We start from the raw sequence: 17,928 nt of genomic DNA, 5'->3' as shown, positions 1-17,928 counted from the left end.
TGGGATTACTACTGCTGAAAGTTGGGCCTACAGCCCATGTGTATTACTGTGTATCTTCCAGCTACTTCCCAGAGCGTTCTCCGTACACACCCAAAAAGGCCAGATAATTTCTCCCTTAGCCTAATGGGAAGAAAATTGTGGTGCACACGTTATCACACGTAGCTTAAGGGATATACTGCCATAATTACTAGCACTGCTTCTAAGTCAGGAGTTAGTGCAGGCACAGCATCTAGGTAGTATTAATAGTTCTACTTTGGAAACATACTCAAATGTGCCTCTGTGCAATCTGGTGTTTCTGGTTCAGGAGAATCTCTGTGTTTTCTTGTCTTCTTGAACACTCAAAATCAAGGGTTGAGTTCTATTTTTTCCTTTTTTACAGTTTGATTTATTTGGGAGTTGTCATTTGTAGCATAAAGAAGGTGTGGTTTTGCAGTAAGTTTCAGCAAATTTAAATCTCTGCTGCTGCTGCTAAAAATGGTGGTACTGCTCTCCTTGCCTCCCTGCTACAGCTGCATCTTTCTGCTGCCTCCCTAGGGAGAATGAGGTTGCTCCTGGCTTCATGATCAGCTGTGTCAGGAGCCATCTGAAAATTAGTGCGTGGCTCAGATCTCAGGTTTTGGTATTTTTGATCTGGCTGACTCTGTGGCAGCATGAGAACTGATGATGAAACGAGAGAAGAGTATTTACCTAGGTCTGAGGCAAGGAGGGAGGGAAGGGTGGAGAGAGTGGGCCTGCCTCTTGGCACAATTCATACTTAGCTCAAGCCAATAATGAAACTGCACCTAGGAGTCTGCCTGCTAAACTCAGAGGTGAAATGTGCTTCTGGAATTGAGGAAGAGCAAACACTGGAAAATTCCGAGGTTGTTTTTTTTTTTAAGACTTACTTTCTGCGTAGCGTAATATCCGGAGAACTTGAAGCAGAGTCATCATACAGGAAAAATAAATAGGAGTAGGTATTGAGTGGAAACAATAGTAAGAGCTAGACACCTCACATAGATCCAGTTTTCCATTTTTTTCCCATGTAAATCCACTAATTTCCCCAAAACATTCTTTGGTGGGGACAATGTTCAAAATACTCTTAAACGCACCAAAAATTATCAAAAAGGTACACACAGTTCCTAAGCTTTGATTGGAATGAAAACTCATAGAAATAAATTTGTTACTTTCTTTCTTTTTTTTTTTTTTTTTTTTTTTTTTTTGTAATCGATCCCATCCCTCTTCCTGCAGTTCCTACCTAGATGGGCCCATGAAACCTATGGTACTGGAGATGAAGTGATGCCTCTGAGTTATTCGGCATGTGAGTTGGGAAGGGAGCAGGGGGACTGTGAGGGGAAGGGAGGGGGAATGGGGGAAACAGATGGATCTGAGATTATGCTGCAGCTGAGATTGAAATAAAATTTCACCTTAAAATGGGGTGGCTGCTGCTTCTATGAAACTCTTGGGGATAATTCATCTGCCACTTGATAAATTGGCAGGGTTTCTTTCCAGGTTCTCTCTTCTATTCTCCATGCTTTGTGTGTGTATACATGTGTGTGAGGTATGTGTATGTAATTTTCAAGATGCCTGGCCCCTTTTTTCTCCTTGGCTAACTTCTGAAATAGAACTGTCAGGATGATTCCAGCATTTGGAGCCATATTCTTCCTGACAGAATATAACTCTTCTTCACAGTTTTCCTTTTTTATGGCCTGAAGTCAATGGGAATATTCAATGCAACCTAAGGTCAGGTTCTTGAATTTTAACACAATTTCCCATGAGAATTAGAAGAATGAAAATTCTGTTAAGACAGGGAATAAAAAGTGGAACAGTAATGTAAGGAGTAAAGGCTTGTTATGTGGCTTTAAAAAAGCAGCTTGAAGCGGTTTCAGATCTAGGGGGATGAGCTTCATTTAATCTGTCCAGGAATTTAGCACCACTCACAGTGTTACCAGTCATTTTTACAAAATGGTTGAACTCTCATGGCAACTGGCCCTGCTAGCAATCCTGAATTTCAGTAGGCCAGCTGCAAGAAGGTACATCCAATTAAGTAATTTCAAAAATGTGTTGAAATATAGTATATGTAGTCATATAAACCTATATGATGTGGAAGTTTTTTAAACAATGCCATAGTTGTATGGCTATATGTATAGCCCTGGGCTATGCAAGAATACAACTACTCACTTCTAAAATACAGAAAAAAGAGTCAGTTATGAGCTGGACAGGTTTGGATGGTTCCTTTATTTCTGATCAGTGATATTATTTGATATCTTGGGAAGCAGAGATTGTGAACACTTTAGTCAACAAAAAATTTTGTAATCCTGAAAAGAAATGGTGATGTTCATTTATTTTTTGCAAAGGAAGAGGTTTTATGCCTGTGCCTACCTCCACAGAGTGGAAATTCACAAGGACCTAGTTTTTTATCTAGGCAAAGTTTCTCACATATAAGTGGAAATTTTAGATCTCTCTAATATCATTTGAACTTTGAAAAACCTAAATTCTCTTGGTTTACATATTTCTGATGTCAAGAGTCTTGGATTTTACATTAGCGAAATAGGATGAGAATGAAGGTGTTGCTATTTAGAAACACTTTGAAGATGTAAGGTGCTGTATATATATAAATCATCAGTTTTATATGAGTTTGGATGTGCTAAAAATGCAGTGCATTTCATTGGTGGTAAAGCGTCATGTTGATCAATGAAGGATCTGAATATTACATTTAGAGAAGAGTATTTTACCATATATGTTCCATTAAGAAAGACAAAATATGCTTTATTCATGTAATATTTCAAGCTCTTTCACTTCCCCAACTGTCAGCTGTCAAACTTTGTTGCCATCCTTACTAACAAGTGTCTCACTGCAAAGTGAGACATTTTCCCCTTTTTGTGTTTGGAGGCACTTAGCTTTCAATAGGAATCCTATCTTATCAATGGTTTAAAAACAGGTTTTAAATGAAAACATTGGCTAAAAATTATATTTTAACTATGATATAGCATTGCAGGGAGTAAGATAAATTCCACAGAGTAAAACATGCTATAGGTTAAAAATGTAGAAGCAGTCTGGCCCGTGGCAAGATGAACTACAAAAAATCTGGCTTTATAAATGATGACCAGTCCAGTTACATTTAAGCTTTTTGTGGAAAATCTACTCTATGGGATATTTACAGTACTGAAAGTACCTCTGTAGATTTTGCTCTCTCTTAATTTTTTTTTTGTCTTTCCATAACAATTATTTCACATTCTGTTTTCAGCTCGCTTCATGTTTCCTTGTCTTGCCTCTCCCTCCCTCTCCCCCTCCTCCACACCCTTTCTCTCTTTCTCATATCATCTCAGAGCTGTTAGAAAAAATGCTGCTTCTTTCTGTGTGATGTTCTTCAGCTTTAGCAATTTTCCATTTCACTTCTTTCTTGTTATACTTTTTTCATTTAATATTTCGGAAGAAAAACCATTCTATTTAAAGTTGAGCCAAATACACCATCACAATGTTTTGGCCCACATTAGTTTTTTCAGATATAAAGTTTACTTACTGTTTCCTGTGCTCTCCGTTTGACTGTTATTAAAGGAGGAGGAGGGAAAAAGAAGGTTTTAACTTTTACCATCAGCAGTAGGTGTATTTTTACAATTGTCACTGTTACTTGTCTCTCGTCTGGTTTGCAGCAGCGTGGAAGCTCTGCAGGCTCACTTACACAACCCAGATCTCACAGTAGCAAGACTTGTTCGTGGGAAGACACTGGTCTGGATCTAAAATGGTCAAAGTATGTTTTAGGGGGTGATACAATCTGAATGCGTTCCGAAGAGGGAAGTAAATTGAATTAAATACTACAAAAATTATTAGGACGGTGTGGTGTTGTGTGGGCAAGTGTGGTTATAAGAATTGGTTAGGAGGTAGAATGCAAGTGATTTAGAGTCCAGGATTTTTGAAATCAGAGAAGCCTTCATCAACAGAGCACCTTCTACTAGTAGAGGCTGTATTTTCAGAGTAAATGAAGACTGAAGAAAACAGTAAGGACTTTTATTTTACTGCTGATTTGTGTATATTAGTATAAAAAATATCTCTGCATTTAATCCACAACTGTTCTGTCGTAGCTAAATACCTCCTTAGAGTTTGACTAAAAGGGCTATGTAAAAGTGGACAAAAAAGATGATACCACTTATGTTACAACAAAGCTGGCAAATACTGAGATACAACAGCATTTAGACACCATGGTAATAGATGCCTTAGAGATACATACAAGAGAGACAAACAGAATGAGTCAATGTATTGCCCAATTTGCATAAAATTTTTCATAAAATAACTTGCAGTGTTTGAGAAAGAAAATAAATATTTGGTGTTTAGGTTGCTATGGTTTTGTGGTGGTGAAAAAAGCAAAACTATGAACAAACGGTCTAAGCTACATCATGAGTTTACTAAGCAGTGTCTTCTAAGTAACAAAGTGAATATGAAAAAAGGCTTTAATTATGTAGAGGTTGCATGTGATACCAGCTAGTGTAATGACAGCCTTTCCTGTGCTTTTTGCTTAAAAAGCAGATTTGAACCACTGATTTCAAGAAACTCTGAAGAGGGTTGTGCAGCAAGTGCTGTGAATTTCTGTTTACCTTCTTACTTTTGTCTTACTGCTTTGGACTTTGTGACAGAGCAGGTTTTGTCAGCTTCTGAGAGCATATCCTGCTTTTCCTTTCAGTTGGGATGAACATGTACTCTATTTTACTGTGCTTGTTTTTGAGTCAGAAGCATTTTTAAGAGATTCTTCAATCCAAGGGGGATGAGTGCTTTCCCTTGCATGCTCTTCTAGACTAACATCTGGTTTTAGCAGACTACTTAAACACATGCCTAAGTGCATCCTTAAACACTTTGTTGGTCATATGCCTAAAGGAGTACCGTAGGCATTAAAGAGCAGAATATTCTTAAGTGCTTTTTTGAATAGGGGCCTAAATGGGAATGAAAAGAGAATTATGTGCCTTTTTTTAATTGGGTGTATTAATTAACCAAGTATATATTTCATTTACTGACATTATCTTTTGTAGTTATGTAACTTTAAAGATTACAGTAAAATACTTTATCCAGATTTTGTTTAATGTATATGTTTTAATAAGTACAGTTTTCCTCAGTATAATTCAGCTGCAAAGGTATTGATAAAGAGTAAGTTGTAGCTTCCATTCAGCAGCCATATTTTGCCAGCAAATGAACTTGCAATACTGAAAAAAGGGTTTAGGGGAGATAAAGAAAAAAGAAAATTGACGACTTCATGATAACTTTTTGGAAGGTGCTTCAAGGTCTGAGAATTTTGTGTGCCTTTGCTACGGTGTAATTATTTTTGAATTGTTGCGCCTGGCTGTGAAGGCAATACCCTGTTTTTTTCTGTTAGGCGTGAATGAATGAACAAATTTAAGAATTAAGTACCCCAAACAGAATAAACATGCCATTTTGCAGATTATAAAGCGTATGGCTCTGATAATGCAGCTCAAGGAAGTCATACTCTTTTCTAATGGGTGAATGGCTTGAAAAGTGTTCTACATCACAGTATGGCAAAACTAGTTACTTTATCGAATTTACAGGCCAGTTACTTGGGGCAAGAGTCAGAAAATTAAGGATAACTTATCATATCCACCCCTCTTATGAAAATGCATGGTAGTCTTGTAAGCTTCCATAGGAGGCAGGGGAAGACCCTGAGAATAAATTATAGCAAAATTAAACATCAGAATTACACTAGGGTTACTCAAATTGGGGCTCAATGGAATAGGCACCTGGAATATATTTTTTTAAAATTCTGCTTTACTTTTACTGAAAACTCTCTCAAGAATGGTATATTTTGCCAATATTTTTCCTTTCAGATAACTTTAAATAAAAGGAAACTATTCCCCAAATGCATACTTGTGCAAGCATTTGGAATGCAGTAATTGTATGTTCACTATGACTGAGCAATTTCAACTGTGGGCAACTGTATAGCAAAAAGTAGAAAAAATTAAATACATCTTTGGAGGTAAATTAAATTGCTGTACCCAAAGAATTGGGATCAGCCTTTTATAATTTGGACATGAGAAAACTGAAATAAAACTAAAAGATCAATTCATGCTAGTTTCTCCACTGCTTTCAAATACCTTTGTAAAATGAAATTAAAATGGAGTATAGGGACTGACATAGTTAACAAATATTTTTCTCTTCATTTTCAACATGTACTCATCAATGTGTACTCATCAAAATTCAACAAAAAGCAATGGTCTGTCTAAGCAGGAATGATCATATCCAGGATAGTCATTTGCATAGTGTATGTCAGTGTATTTGTGCACATCTATGTCTATGGAGACGATTTAGGGAAGAGAAAGAGAAAAGGCAATCCTGATAGTATTATTTGTAAAATATCTCTACCCTAAATGATGTTGCACCAGCTAAAAGACTTATTAGGTTACATGTGCCTGACTTTCCAGAGTTTTGCATCTCGGCAATAAAACCTGCACAGTCACTTATCATATCAAAGGGTAAGTGGTATTTTTTGGGGTATCATTTGGAGAGATGAAAAAAAAAAACCACTACAGTTTGGGAATTTATAAGTATATAGACATGACCTATGAATGAGTGATCTGCGAGATTACGCATCAAATGTACTTCAAATGGCAACATAAAAGGCATTTCTGTGTAAAAATGTTAGATGTCTCTTTTAAAGTTTGAGTTACTTTTAGTTCTAGCCCTCCCTCAAATGCTTCTGGATGCTTCCAAATGCAATATCACAATGAAAGTCAAAAAAACATGGAGTGGGTTCACAAAGATATAAGGAAGTGGATTTTGCAGTTTAGAGGGGTTTGTTTTATTAGCCCAAAGCAATTTGTGTTGCAGGCAGGCCAACCTGTCTTTGCTAGCGCTGTAATGTAGTCACATTCAGCAGTCTTCTCAGCTGAGAAAACTGCAAAGGTATCTCTAGGGGCTTATCATTTTTTTTAAATGGTATGATTTTTCCAGTGAAGACTTTGTTTTTGATTGACTTTAATAATATGAACAGTGCAGTCCTTTGGGAAAGGCCTTTATTTTCCAAAAACGTATCAGGCTGGACTCTATGGACCTTTTTGCTTGAGTACTGTGAGTACTTATTTTGCCTAATTTCAAAATACCTCAGATGAACTACATGATAAGGCCAAGACCATTTGCATCCTGAGTTATCAGTGTCTGCAATACAGAGACATGTCTTTTTTTAGATGTTGCCAAGAGAAATGCAGTCTTAACCATGCACTAACCATGCAGAGCAGCATGGTCTTTTATGTCATATTCAAGCACTACTGGCATTCACAAAGTAAACATTCTTTTCCTCAACTAACCTATATAACCTAGCCTGGTAGCTTTTAGTGGTCTGTTAAGTATATGTGTGGAAATTTTACCCTCCAGCACTCCCACGTCAAAAAGTTTCCCAACTAGTGGTTTCCTGGGTGTCCAGGGATAAGGGACTGCTAAGGGCTTGGTAATTAGGGGCTTCTCTTATGAAAAGGGAAACTTAGTTGTCTTTTGGGCTTAATTAGGTATTTATTTGAAAAATTTACTGTGTTTTTAATCAAGTGCTGAATCCTGGGTCTTTCCTGCTGCAGGATGTAATCCACCTTGCTTACCTTGCTACCATCTGGCTTTCTGTGTGTCTCCTAATGGAAATTGTTGGCAGGAGAGGAGCTGGAAAGTACTTCTGCATCGGGCTGTCTTTGGGAGGAAAAAGTGTTTGAGGAAAGACTCACTCCCCTTTAGTTCATGAAAACAGTGCTTATAAGACTGTATGTTATGACTCTTGGATGGAAAGAGGTGTCTTCCTCTATGTATGCTAACATCATAATTGTATAGATTTACGGACTTCAAAAACTCCCTTCCCTTTGATATTTCCAGTTTCTCCTAAGTGCACTGACTTTCCATGTGCCATTCCTAGCTCTCCTCAAGACTTGTTGAGAAATTTTGCATCTCGTTAAGAAATTGTTAAGAAACATTTTAAGAAATTTTCCATCTAAGTTTGGTGCCAGAAATTCTATTAAGTGGTAGGCTCTCCCCTCCCCACCCCCAAAAAGAAATTTTATTATGTTAAAAAGTGATTATACAGTACATTACTGGAGTGGGGAAAGACTGAAATTGCTCATTATGCTCATTTTTCAGTATGTGGGTGGACTTTGGTAAAGCAAAATGATTCAAAAGTACTGTTACCAAGAACTCAGCACTAAGGAATCCTGAGGGCAGAGGCACATCTTAAACCCTTTCTTCTTCAGAATTTAAAAGCTTTACTTATATTCAGTTGGGATTCTCTTTTTTTTTTTTTTACTGGATTTGTCTTTAATCTGTATTAAAAAAAACAGATCACAAGAGAAAGGTTGGGAGTTGAAACAAAAAATATTGAGCAGAGTGATGGGGAAAAGGCCTTAAATTTTTTGAAAATACATCCAAAAGAACCTATTTTTAGTCTGTAAGGTCTGATGCATATCAGGTGCCTAGGTAAGGGGCACAAAAGGGGCCAGTCTGAATTTTTCCTATTGAATATGGAAAGTGATGGTCAACTCCAAATTGCTCACCCCACCTTCTGGTTTTCTTGGTCCTTCACCACTGATTGGAAGGAAGAACAAATTAGCTTGTCAGTTAGGAAACAGGCATTTTACTGAGATTAAAACACTGTCTTTAAAGATCATATTTCCTAAGATATTTCAGTGCTAAAGAATGGACAAAAAAATACTGATTGGGATTTCCAGATGTTTAACTTCCACTAAGTTTCATGGGACAATATGAATGTTTTGAAATCTAATGAGGTTCCTGAGTACCTTTGTAAGCAAGATCTGCCATCCTGACTTTCACTGAAAACAAATAAAATTAAATCTATTAAAAGCTAAGTCATACAAGACAATCAAAATTTGATGCTTTAAACAGTTCAGTAGCTTTCCAAAATTAATCTTTGCCCTCTCACTTCTTAGTAATTGGATCTTCTTGTTTAAGATAGTCAGGATGCACCATAGCATTTTATGAAGAAAAAAATTATTTATGAACATAAATTCAGCAAAGAATTGCTGGTAGTGGGAAAAGTTAGAAATTTAACTTAATTTTTGCCCAGCTGCTAATATTCATTTTTTCAGACACTAGAGATTAGGACTGGATTTTTGTTTAATAAAGTTTGCCTGCTGTTATGTTACTGCTGTTTCTAAATGGGATGTCTCATTTCTCCTAATATGGAGCTCTACAATTCCATTTTATTGTTCAAGCAAAGTGATCCTTCCTTTGCTCCGAGCTCCACTGACTTCAAGAGGGTGTAGTGCCAAGGTGTAAAGGTTTCCATGTAATTTGCAGGATTCAGCCTGAACTTGCATGTGTTTGTCTTTCTCGCAGCTGAAATATGCTATTTATCGTGTAATAACAGCATGAGTAGTCTTTTAGTAGGGTATTACAGAAAGCAAACAGCAGTATGTTCATGTTGAACAGTAAATTTTATAGAGTTATTAATTAACGTATGAGAACAAGTACATGGAACACTTATGAACTAAAATGGAGAGTGTGTTCTGATAAAGTGATTTTTTTCTAAGTGTGTTACTAACACTTGTATTATTATGCAAATAAGCAAATACTTGTAGAAATCCTGGGAGGTCTTTGATAAAACTTTATTTTGTTCATTATAATAGAGGAAATTAAATAAATGCTAACTTCTACAATGAGTGAAATAATTTAATTTCAAATATGATCACTGTAAATTTTGCATACATAATAAATGTCTTATTTCTGTATTCAGGCATGATCTTTAAATTTTTAACTAGTTTATTACTGAGTTCAATAATTCCATAAGTATCATTAGTCACATGTTACTTGGCTAAAGCAGCCATTCCACTACACCTTAAAAATATTTTTGGTACATTTACAAAGACAGTAACTTCATATATTGCTTCCTGTTACTGTGATAAAATGTTGATAAATTTAAGTATCCTCTTTGTGGTAAGCATTTTTTGGCTTTCTTTTTTTTTCAGAATAAAAGAAAAAAATCTCTATTGAATGTGCAATGGAAGCAAGTGTTTTTCCAGTTCAGCAGTTTCTGCTGAATTGTAAACAATTGGTTTGTTTCAAAAGGAGAGTAGCATGGTCTGTAACTCTGACAGCTAGTAGTAGTTTAGTTTACTGCTTCTACCACCTGCCTTCTGACTTAATATTGGAAGCAAGGAGCATGCAATTAAGTATGAGGAAATGAAAATAAATGACACTGTTCATTGCACATTACAAAGTGCCTGGCAGAAAGAATGCAGCTTGCCTGGACCTGATGACCCCAGGGGAAAACATGTCTCATGCCTGGGAAAGTGCCAATGAATCAGATACTGACCCTGGTTTTATCTGTTATCAAATGCTTTGGTTTCCTTCTTAGCAATTTGAATCTTTTTTTTTTTTTTGTAATTATAATTGACTTCTGCAAAGAAAGAAGATATTAAAGTAAAACATGTACTGAGTATGTAGTAGAAGCTACAGGACACCAAACATGCAAGGATATTTTCTTAATAATTTCTTGTGAAAAGTTATTTGGATTACATCTGGAATTGGACCAGTCTGAACCGGTTATTAAATTCTGAGTCTTATTCTAGAGGTGAAGAGCTTTTTGAAGGATTAATTCCATCTAAGCAGCAGTATTGCATTCCATGCAATATTACTGGGTATATAACTCAAACCCTGCCCTCACCCCAGAATCTGAATGCTTAAAACCTGTTTCATTTTAAAATGCCTATTTTGTGAATACCATACCTTTTTCCCACATATGGCTCATAGAGTTGTTAGAACGTAACATTAATAATTGGTTTTTAGTCATTCACCCTAAATTGTGTAAGCACTTTTACAAAGCTAAGTAAATGCTATCCTGATATTACAGAATAGGAAGAAACTGCACCATAGAGAAATCTGATGGCTTGCTCAGAGCATGTAGTACATCAAAGAGTAGTTGAAAGTGAGATAACCAATTGGGCAAGAACATAAATCATGTTGTTGTGCTACAGAAATCAAATTCATTTTTTTTTTTGGATTAATGTAGGTGGATTACAGATGAATTAACACATTACAGATTACTGTAATGCATTAATTCAGCCACTAATCTCTGATTTAGATGACCATGTATAAATGCTGAGGAAACTTTCATAATGAAAGCAGAAGCAAGTAGAGACTTTCATGTCTTCATGATCTGGTACAAAACTAGGACTCAGATGAGATATGCCTAAATTTGTAAACTTTCCAGTGAAGCTAAATAGCCAGAGAATATTAAAAAATAGATAATTTCAGGTAGAAATGCTGCCAAGACTTAGTGGTTTTTAATGATTTCATCTTGAAGAAAAGAGCATCTTGGTAGCTTGATGGGTCTTGTTTTGAATATTATTTTTTTCACCCCATAACCCAAAGTAAAACTCAAGGGTGCAGACTCAGGAGGAATTGAAACCTTATAGGGAGTCACAGACCCTCCGTGCCAAAACCTCCAACTTTCACACTTCTGGCTGTGTGCAAGTACATTGATCTTCTCTTTCTCTCTTTAATATTGCATGCACGCTCTGTAGAGGGATTTTTCAATTTTCAACCACATTTTAGGTAAGTTCCCTATGTTTTACGAAGGGTGGTCTTCTTTACTTCACTTCTTCATAGGGCTTTTTAGACCCCAATAGAAAAAAAAAGGTGTTTGGATGTCAGTCATTCAGTCTCTGCTATTTAGAAAGCGTGTCTTTCAGAGATGCTTTCTATCCATAGTCCTGCACAACTTGAAATATGGTTGACAGCTATATTACCACACTGCAGATTGCAAAGCAATTCACATTCACACTTCTAAGTGCCTCTCCTTTCAAGACTTATGGATGTATGCCAAATTACTTGCATTGTGGTATATGGCCTTCTATATGTACTTTATAGAATAGGCCTTTTTTTTTCATTAAAATCAATGAAGTAGAGACCAAAAGACCTGTTTTGAAGTGTTTACTAGATGTCAGACAAGGTTAATAACAAAATACTGTAAAATAATGTATAATATGCATCTTCAATGTATTTCAGTGTTTATCTTTAAGAAGGCATTTTCTCAATTTGGGATGGAAATTTCCAGGCTAAATTTAAATGTTGAGTAGTGTTAAGTTCAGCTGTCATTGTTTGCTCCCCATTACTGTCTCTGTAAAAAATGAATATATGATTTCGTACCCTGTTTAGGAAGTGTTTCCAAATGTAATGGACCAGCAGCCATTTAAGGAGCCTAAGGTCCTGTATTATCAAAACCATCACGGTTATCTCAAATGAAATGGGAAAGAGACAAGATACCCTCCAATGCTATTTTTGCTAGAAAATTAGTGACTATGCCATGTCATAAAGCCTAGTTCTTAGTCACTATGTTCACATATTTCATTATAGCAGTTCTTTTTCAGACCAGTTAAAGTGGATGATCAGCAGGGGTGGTAAAATTACTATGATAAATGAGGCAAGCTGGTAGATTTTAAAAATATAGACCTATGATAAATATTTAGTGACAAACCTAATTTTTGGGGAGAGGATAGAAGAAACAGATGCTTTAAAGACATCTGGGTAAAATATGGACTTAAAAAAATTTAGTCAGTCTAATGAAAGATTGACTTGAAGAGGGAGGAAAGGCATAAAAATGAGTGTATGATGGTGGAGGGTACATTGCACCTTTATTTATTTAGTTTTTCAACTATATTATTAAAGTTTCTCTTAGCACTACAGTACCTAGAAGAAAGCAGCAATACAGTTTTAAAAATGTCTTGATATTTAGAGGAAAGAGAAGGAATACATGGAAATCACTGTCACTGGCTGTTGTCTGATTTTTTTCTTCTTGTTAAAAGGGTGTGTTTTGCCAGAGTGAGGCAGGTGGGCTAGTTACCTGTTTTTCCATATAACATTATGTTTTTGTAGCCCAGAGTTACAATAGGTTGTATTCTCCAAAGGGTAGATGAATTGCATGCAGTGTTTTTCTCTTGAACTGTAGCATATGTGAAAACTCTTAGTCTTGTATCTCAAAGATGGTCTCTAAAATCACGTTCTGTGGTTAGGAAATGTCAGTATGTCCATTTATCAAAATAACTTGAAAGAAACTATAGGGAACAGGGATCTAGATATACTGGAGTAATTGCACTAGGTAATTCTCCATAAGTAAGTTTGAAAGTGAAGCAAACTGATGCCCTTTAAAAGAATGTTGGCCTAATTAGTAAGACAGAAAGTTTGCTGGTTAATTTCAAAGTACAGAAGAGAAATTTCTGGATATTAAACATAGTTTTTAAGAATTTCTATACTGGGACACACTTCCCCTTGTCTCTGAAAATAACCCATGAAGTGTACAAGTAGGTTATAGCAAGTTATGGGTTATGGCACAGTCCTTTTGATATGCCCACGTGCGCTTGGCAGTTGTTTCTGGTCACCCTAACTGCCCTCAGTTCATCTAATCTCTTTCAACATCTATCAAGTGTATCACAGCAAGAAAGTTTGTCCACTGAAGTGATGGAACAGAAAAACAGAATCTCACAAGTGAGACCTATTAATGCTTTACTTCACCAAGCTGTAAAGAATCAGCCATGGTTACATAACCCTTTTCTGCAGGGTTTTGGCAGCTCTAAACACCTTCAAATCAGATGATAAAAATCAGCTTAAGTACACAAAAAGAGGCTGAAAGAAGCATGAAAACAAACAAATGGCAGAAAAATGAAAAAAGTTGCAGTTTATGTTAAAATAATTCAAATTTAGGAAACATTTTAAAGGGCTTGGTAGTTCTTTGCCCAGGCTTTCTCTTGCAGGCCAACCAGATGCTGGAGATGAGCAAAATGTGGATAAATAAGATGCCTGAAGTGGTTTAGAATGCACATTACTGCTGCAAGATGTGTTGTTGGGTCTATAGGAAATTACCTGGTAATAGCAGAATACAGTCAATGGAGAAAAATAAATTTCAACTCAGAACTCCTGATGCTAAATTTGAATTCTGCCCAGATTGCTGGAGAAGCCCTCTTCAGAAAATAGAGAAAATTATGGCACAACAGTGACTTCCACCTGCTGCAGTCCTGAGATAAAATGTGGGTGCCAGGATATTATTTACCAGCTTTTATTAGCTCATTGGTGGCTTCTGTAAATGTTTTCCAAGAGAACTGCTCTGGAGACCGCTAGCCAGATCTTCAGCTGCTGATAAGAAAAGACAATATAGGTGTGAGGAAAACATCAAATTCTCACTTGAAGTCCCTAGTGTCTTTAGCAAGGACCTCCTGCCAGAATATTTTGGTCTAGGTCTTTAATTTGTCTATTTTTGTCCTCTGTTATTAGCCCCAAAGACCACAGCAAGTCCAAAACTGTAGTATATTAAAATCCAATGTATCTTAAAATATATTGAAAGCGAGCTTATATACTTATCCAACAGAAACATTGGAGACAGCTCTCTACATTTTTGGTTTAACTTGAAAGCAGAGACCCAAGTCATCACTGCTGGTCCAGTGATGCAAAATAGAACAAGGCCAGCCTTCAAATGTGGCAGGTAAAAGTTGGGGATACTGGTGTTTCTTCACAGTGTGCATGTATGTATGTTCTGGTATGATGTCAAGTCTGCCTCAGAACATATCTTGCATTTTTGGTCCCAGAATTGTGTGTAAAGTGAAGTATCTGCTATTGGCAGAATATAGAACGGTCTCGAAAAAATAATGGGAGGTGGTGATTTTTTACAGTGGAAAGGAAAAATCTCTTCAGAAGACAAAAAATGTGATCTATTAGCGTAATAATGTCATCAAAGATCAAGTGTTATAATATTTTATATTTTTCCATTGGTGTTCCATAAACTTAGAACATGGGTTATAGGTCAATATATCAAATTATAGGTCATTATATCAAATTATACATAAAATCTTCCCACTGTATGTAACTGTTCCATATATTGCTGTTATATCTTCTGAGATTAAGTAAACACAGAATGTAATGTACTGTACATAAATATAACACTACTGAAACATAATAAAAATTTAAAAATAGCTTTTTACCATGAGAACTGTGTCAGAATCTCTCAGTGAAAATGTTGGTTAGCTGAAATGAGAAGGCTTTTTTCTTTTCCCAGAAATATACCAATTTCAGCAAAATTGCAGTTTCAAGAATGATTTTCTGGTTAAACCTGAATAAAACTTAGCATACTCAACCAGCTAGTGGATGTATGTGAACCAAGAGAGAACAGAGGTCAGTTTGTTCTTCTGTCTGTTTTACATAAGAGGCTTGAACCTGGATTTTCCATTTAGGTGAATGCCCTCCCTCTTGCTGGTAGTTTCAGTTTCCCCCACCGAATGTGCTCCTGTCTTTTAACACATGTAAATGACCATTTGGAAGATAGAGCCTGAGACCTGTTCTAGCATAGCAACCTGGGAACTCAAGGGGAGGAGATGACGTTCATGTTCTCAGAAAACTTTTGCATATTTCCAAAATCAGAGTTCTGACAAATTTGAAAGTACCAAAAAGGACATTTGAAAGATATTAATGTACTCTTGAAAGAGTAATATTTCAATAGGTAAACACTGCAACAGTAAGCAACCTCTTTATTTACTGTAAGCAAAGTAACGATGGGTACCAGAATTCGCATGGCAGAGAGAGAAATGTTGCCCGTGTTTGTAATCTGTGGAGACAGTGACAACTTCTTTTTACAACTAACAAGAGCATGAATTCAATTCTTCTTACAGACTTCTGGAAAAACCCACTAAGCCAGCTGCGGCAGGTCTGCCCGTGCTGTGGGCAGCTGAATGTTAGAGCCAGTCGCGGATCCGCCAGTGACAACGAAGAGCTCAGTGCTGCATGGGCTGAAGCCAGCATGAAACAGAAAAAAACGAAGCCAAACCCTCATTACGTTCACTTCTGTGGCCTTACATGAGTTTGCCATAATACCTTCTCACCCTGCATAGCATTTCTCTATCAAGCAGTCTCCTGAAACATAAATTCTTTGCTTGTCCCCATGATATAAGATTTTACTTTATTTAGAATGTTTGACTCTATTTGCAGAGGCGGGGTAAAAAAGCATTTTATTTGTGCTACGAAATGAGAGAGTGGAGCAAGCTTCTGCAAGCAGGCTGCTTTGTTGAGTCAAATTTATACTCTCATTTTGAGTGTGGAGCTTATACCATTCTTCACTTCACAGGAAAAGATATGCTTTACGCTAATGCATAGTAATCTCTGTACATTCCCAACTCACTTTCTCTGCTTTCAACCACACCCTAGCGGGAAATTTCTCTGAGAAATTAACATGGGAATTGGCTCTTAACTGCATTTTCAAATATATTTATCAGTTAAATTTTTTTTGTACTGGTATGACAAAGAAATTATACTAATAATAATAATAATAATAGATCTGTGATAACAGATAAAACCCAGACACTGAAAACTCCTACATGTGGACCGTTTACTTTCCTAGTACGTTTTGAACATTAATTAAGTTAAATGACTGTTATTTTCAAAACACATTTTAAATTGGAAAAGTGATGAGTGAAGAAAATAAAAATAAGGCATTGTGTTTAAAAATCTAAAAGGTGGTGTGTTGTTTTCACCAAATATTAACTATTAAGAGTGAAGTTGGTTATATAGAGTCTTGCAGTATTTTTATGTTTTTGTGATCAGTATAGTAGAGTGGTTGTATATAATAGATAATGCCAGCTATTTCGGTATGGGTGTCTTACAGAAGCTAAATAAATAAAGAGTGACTTAGCTTCTATTTACCTTGCAGCAGGTGAACAAATAACGTGACAGTGAAATAAATTATTTTTCCTGCCAGCTAAGCATGTCGTCAGTCCTTCTTACTAAAGTAATGAAGCAGGGAAACAATATTTTGTTTGCTTTTCACTGTGGTGAAGGAGTTTTACATCAAAAAGGAAGATAACACTTCAAATTTAAGGATAGCTGTGGCTTGGTATTACAGTCTGCCTACTAAGTCATGTACTGCTTTCTGTTTCAAAACAATCTGAAATGTCTCTAGACTATCCTGTCATGAATATTGGCTCCTAGAAATTGCTTGCATAACTTGTAAAGAACACGTATGGACAATTTATTTGGGTCTCAGAGTCACTGTGTTGTGGAAATTTTATCTATGTACTGCACAGGATTTCTTTAAAGGAAGTATTTGTGTCTTCTGTCAATAATCAGGTGCTCAGAATTCTTACCTACTTGTAAAAGTGGAACTGTCAAGTGCTAGTGCAAAAGAAAAAAAAATCCTCATTTATTTCCTTCTAATTCATTCTTTCACTTGGGAGTCCAGTCTTCAGTTTAAACTTAAATCCACTTTCACTACCAGTCCTGGACTTCTGCAAACTTCTAGACTGTGTACATATGACAGCTATGAGAAGCAGTGAGAGGAACGTGAAAGACAGTGCAAAACTGAATTCTGTGGCAACTGGGCAAATTGCCAGTAAATTCAATGAAGCTTTTCATGAAATTCACTGTGTTTTACATTAAAGCTGAATTTGACCCACTGTCTAGAGCTATTAAAGTTATATAGCTTTAAAAAATTATATGAAATTTTACCTACTTGTAAAAATTCAATTTAATGTTGAATCTATTTTAAACCCCCTTGAAAAATACTTTTAAATTATCTGTTAAGGACTCATATGGTGTATGGCTTCTCTCTTTATTTTCTGTCTGGATGGATCAGATGAAGCACATGGTGATGGGTTCCCATAGTTTCATGCACACACTTGGTGTCATCAAATGAAAATATGTATACATGGTTCATTTGTTTTTAAGAAAATTCTTCTGTTGATGAGGGATTTTTTTTGACTGTGCTAGAGTGATAGATAATTAAGATTGTTCTCACCTTTCCCATTTAAATTTGTCTTAAATTGATGCTTTAGTAATGGCCAGCTTCTTTAATCAGTGAATGTCCAGGAGTTATGGACCTTGAGAGCTCTACAAAATCAGACAAACTTTTATGGCCTAGAGGATATGGACAAATGGCATTCTTTTCCTGCCCGTCCTAAGGAGGTATGAATAGAGGAATTCAAATAG

The 17,928-nt window shown here is 36.2% G+C and overlaps 1 long non-coding RNA gene across 1 annotated transcript in view; it reads left to right on the top strand.

The window, feature by feature from the left end:
* The window catches only part of LOC120325081, a 28,140-nt gene extending 11,434 nt beyond the window's left edge, over positions 1 to 16,706 (top strand). The window contains exons 2-3 of the long non-coding RNA XR_005566890.1: positions 1,228 to 1,297; positions 15,621 to 16,706. This is a non-coding gene — a long non-coding RNA (uncharacterized LOC120325081). The remainder of the gene's footprint in view (positions 1 to 1,227; positions 1,298 to 15,620) is intronic.
* Positions 16,707 to 17,928: the final 1,222 nt, after the last annotated feature.

This window comes from Pipra filicauda, unplaced genomic scaffold (assembly GCF_003945595.2).
Source record: "Pipra filicauda isolate LSUMZ 115617 unplaced genomic scaffold, ASM394559v2 scaffold81_size6448238_pilon, whole genome shotgun sequence".
In the NCBI taxonomy this organism is placed as follows: Eukaryota; Metazoa; Chordata; class Aves; order Passeriformes; family Pipridae; genus Pipra; species Pipra filicauda.
The sequence above is the reverse complement of the archived record's forward strand: the minus strand, read 5'-3'. Positions and strand labels throughout refer to the sequence as shown.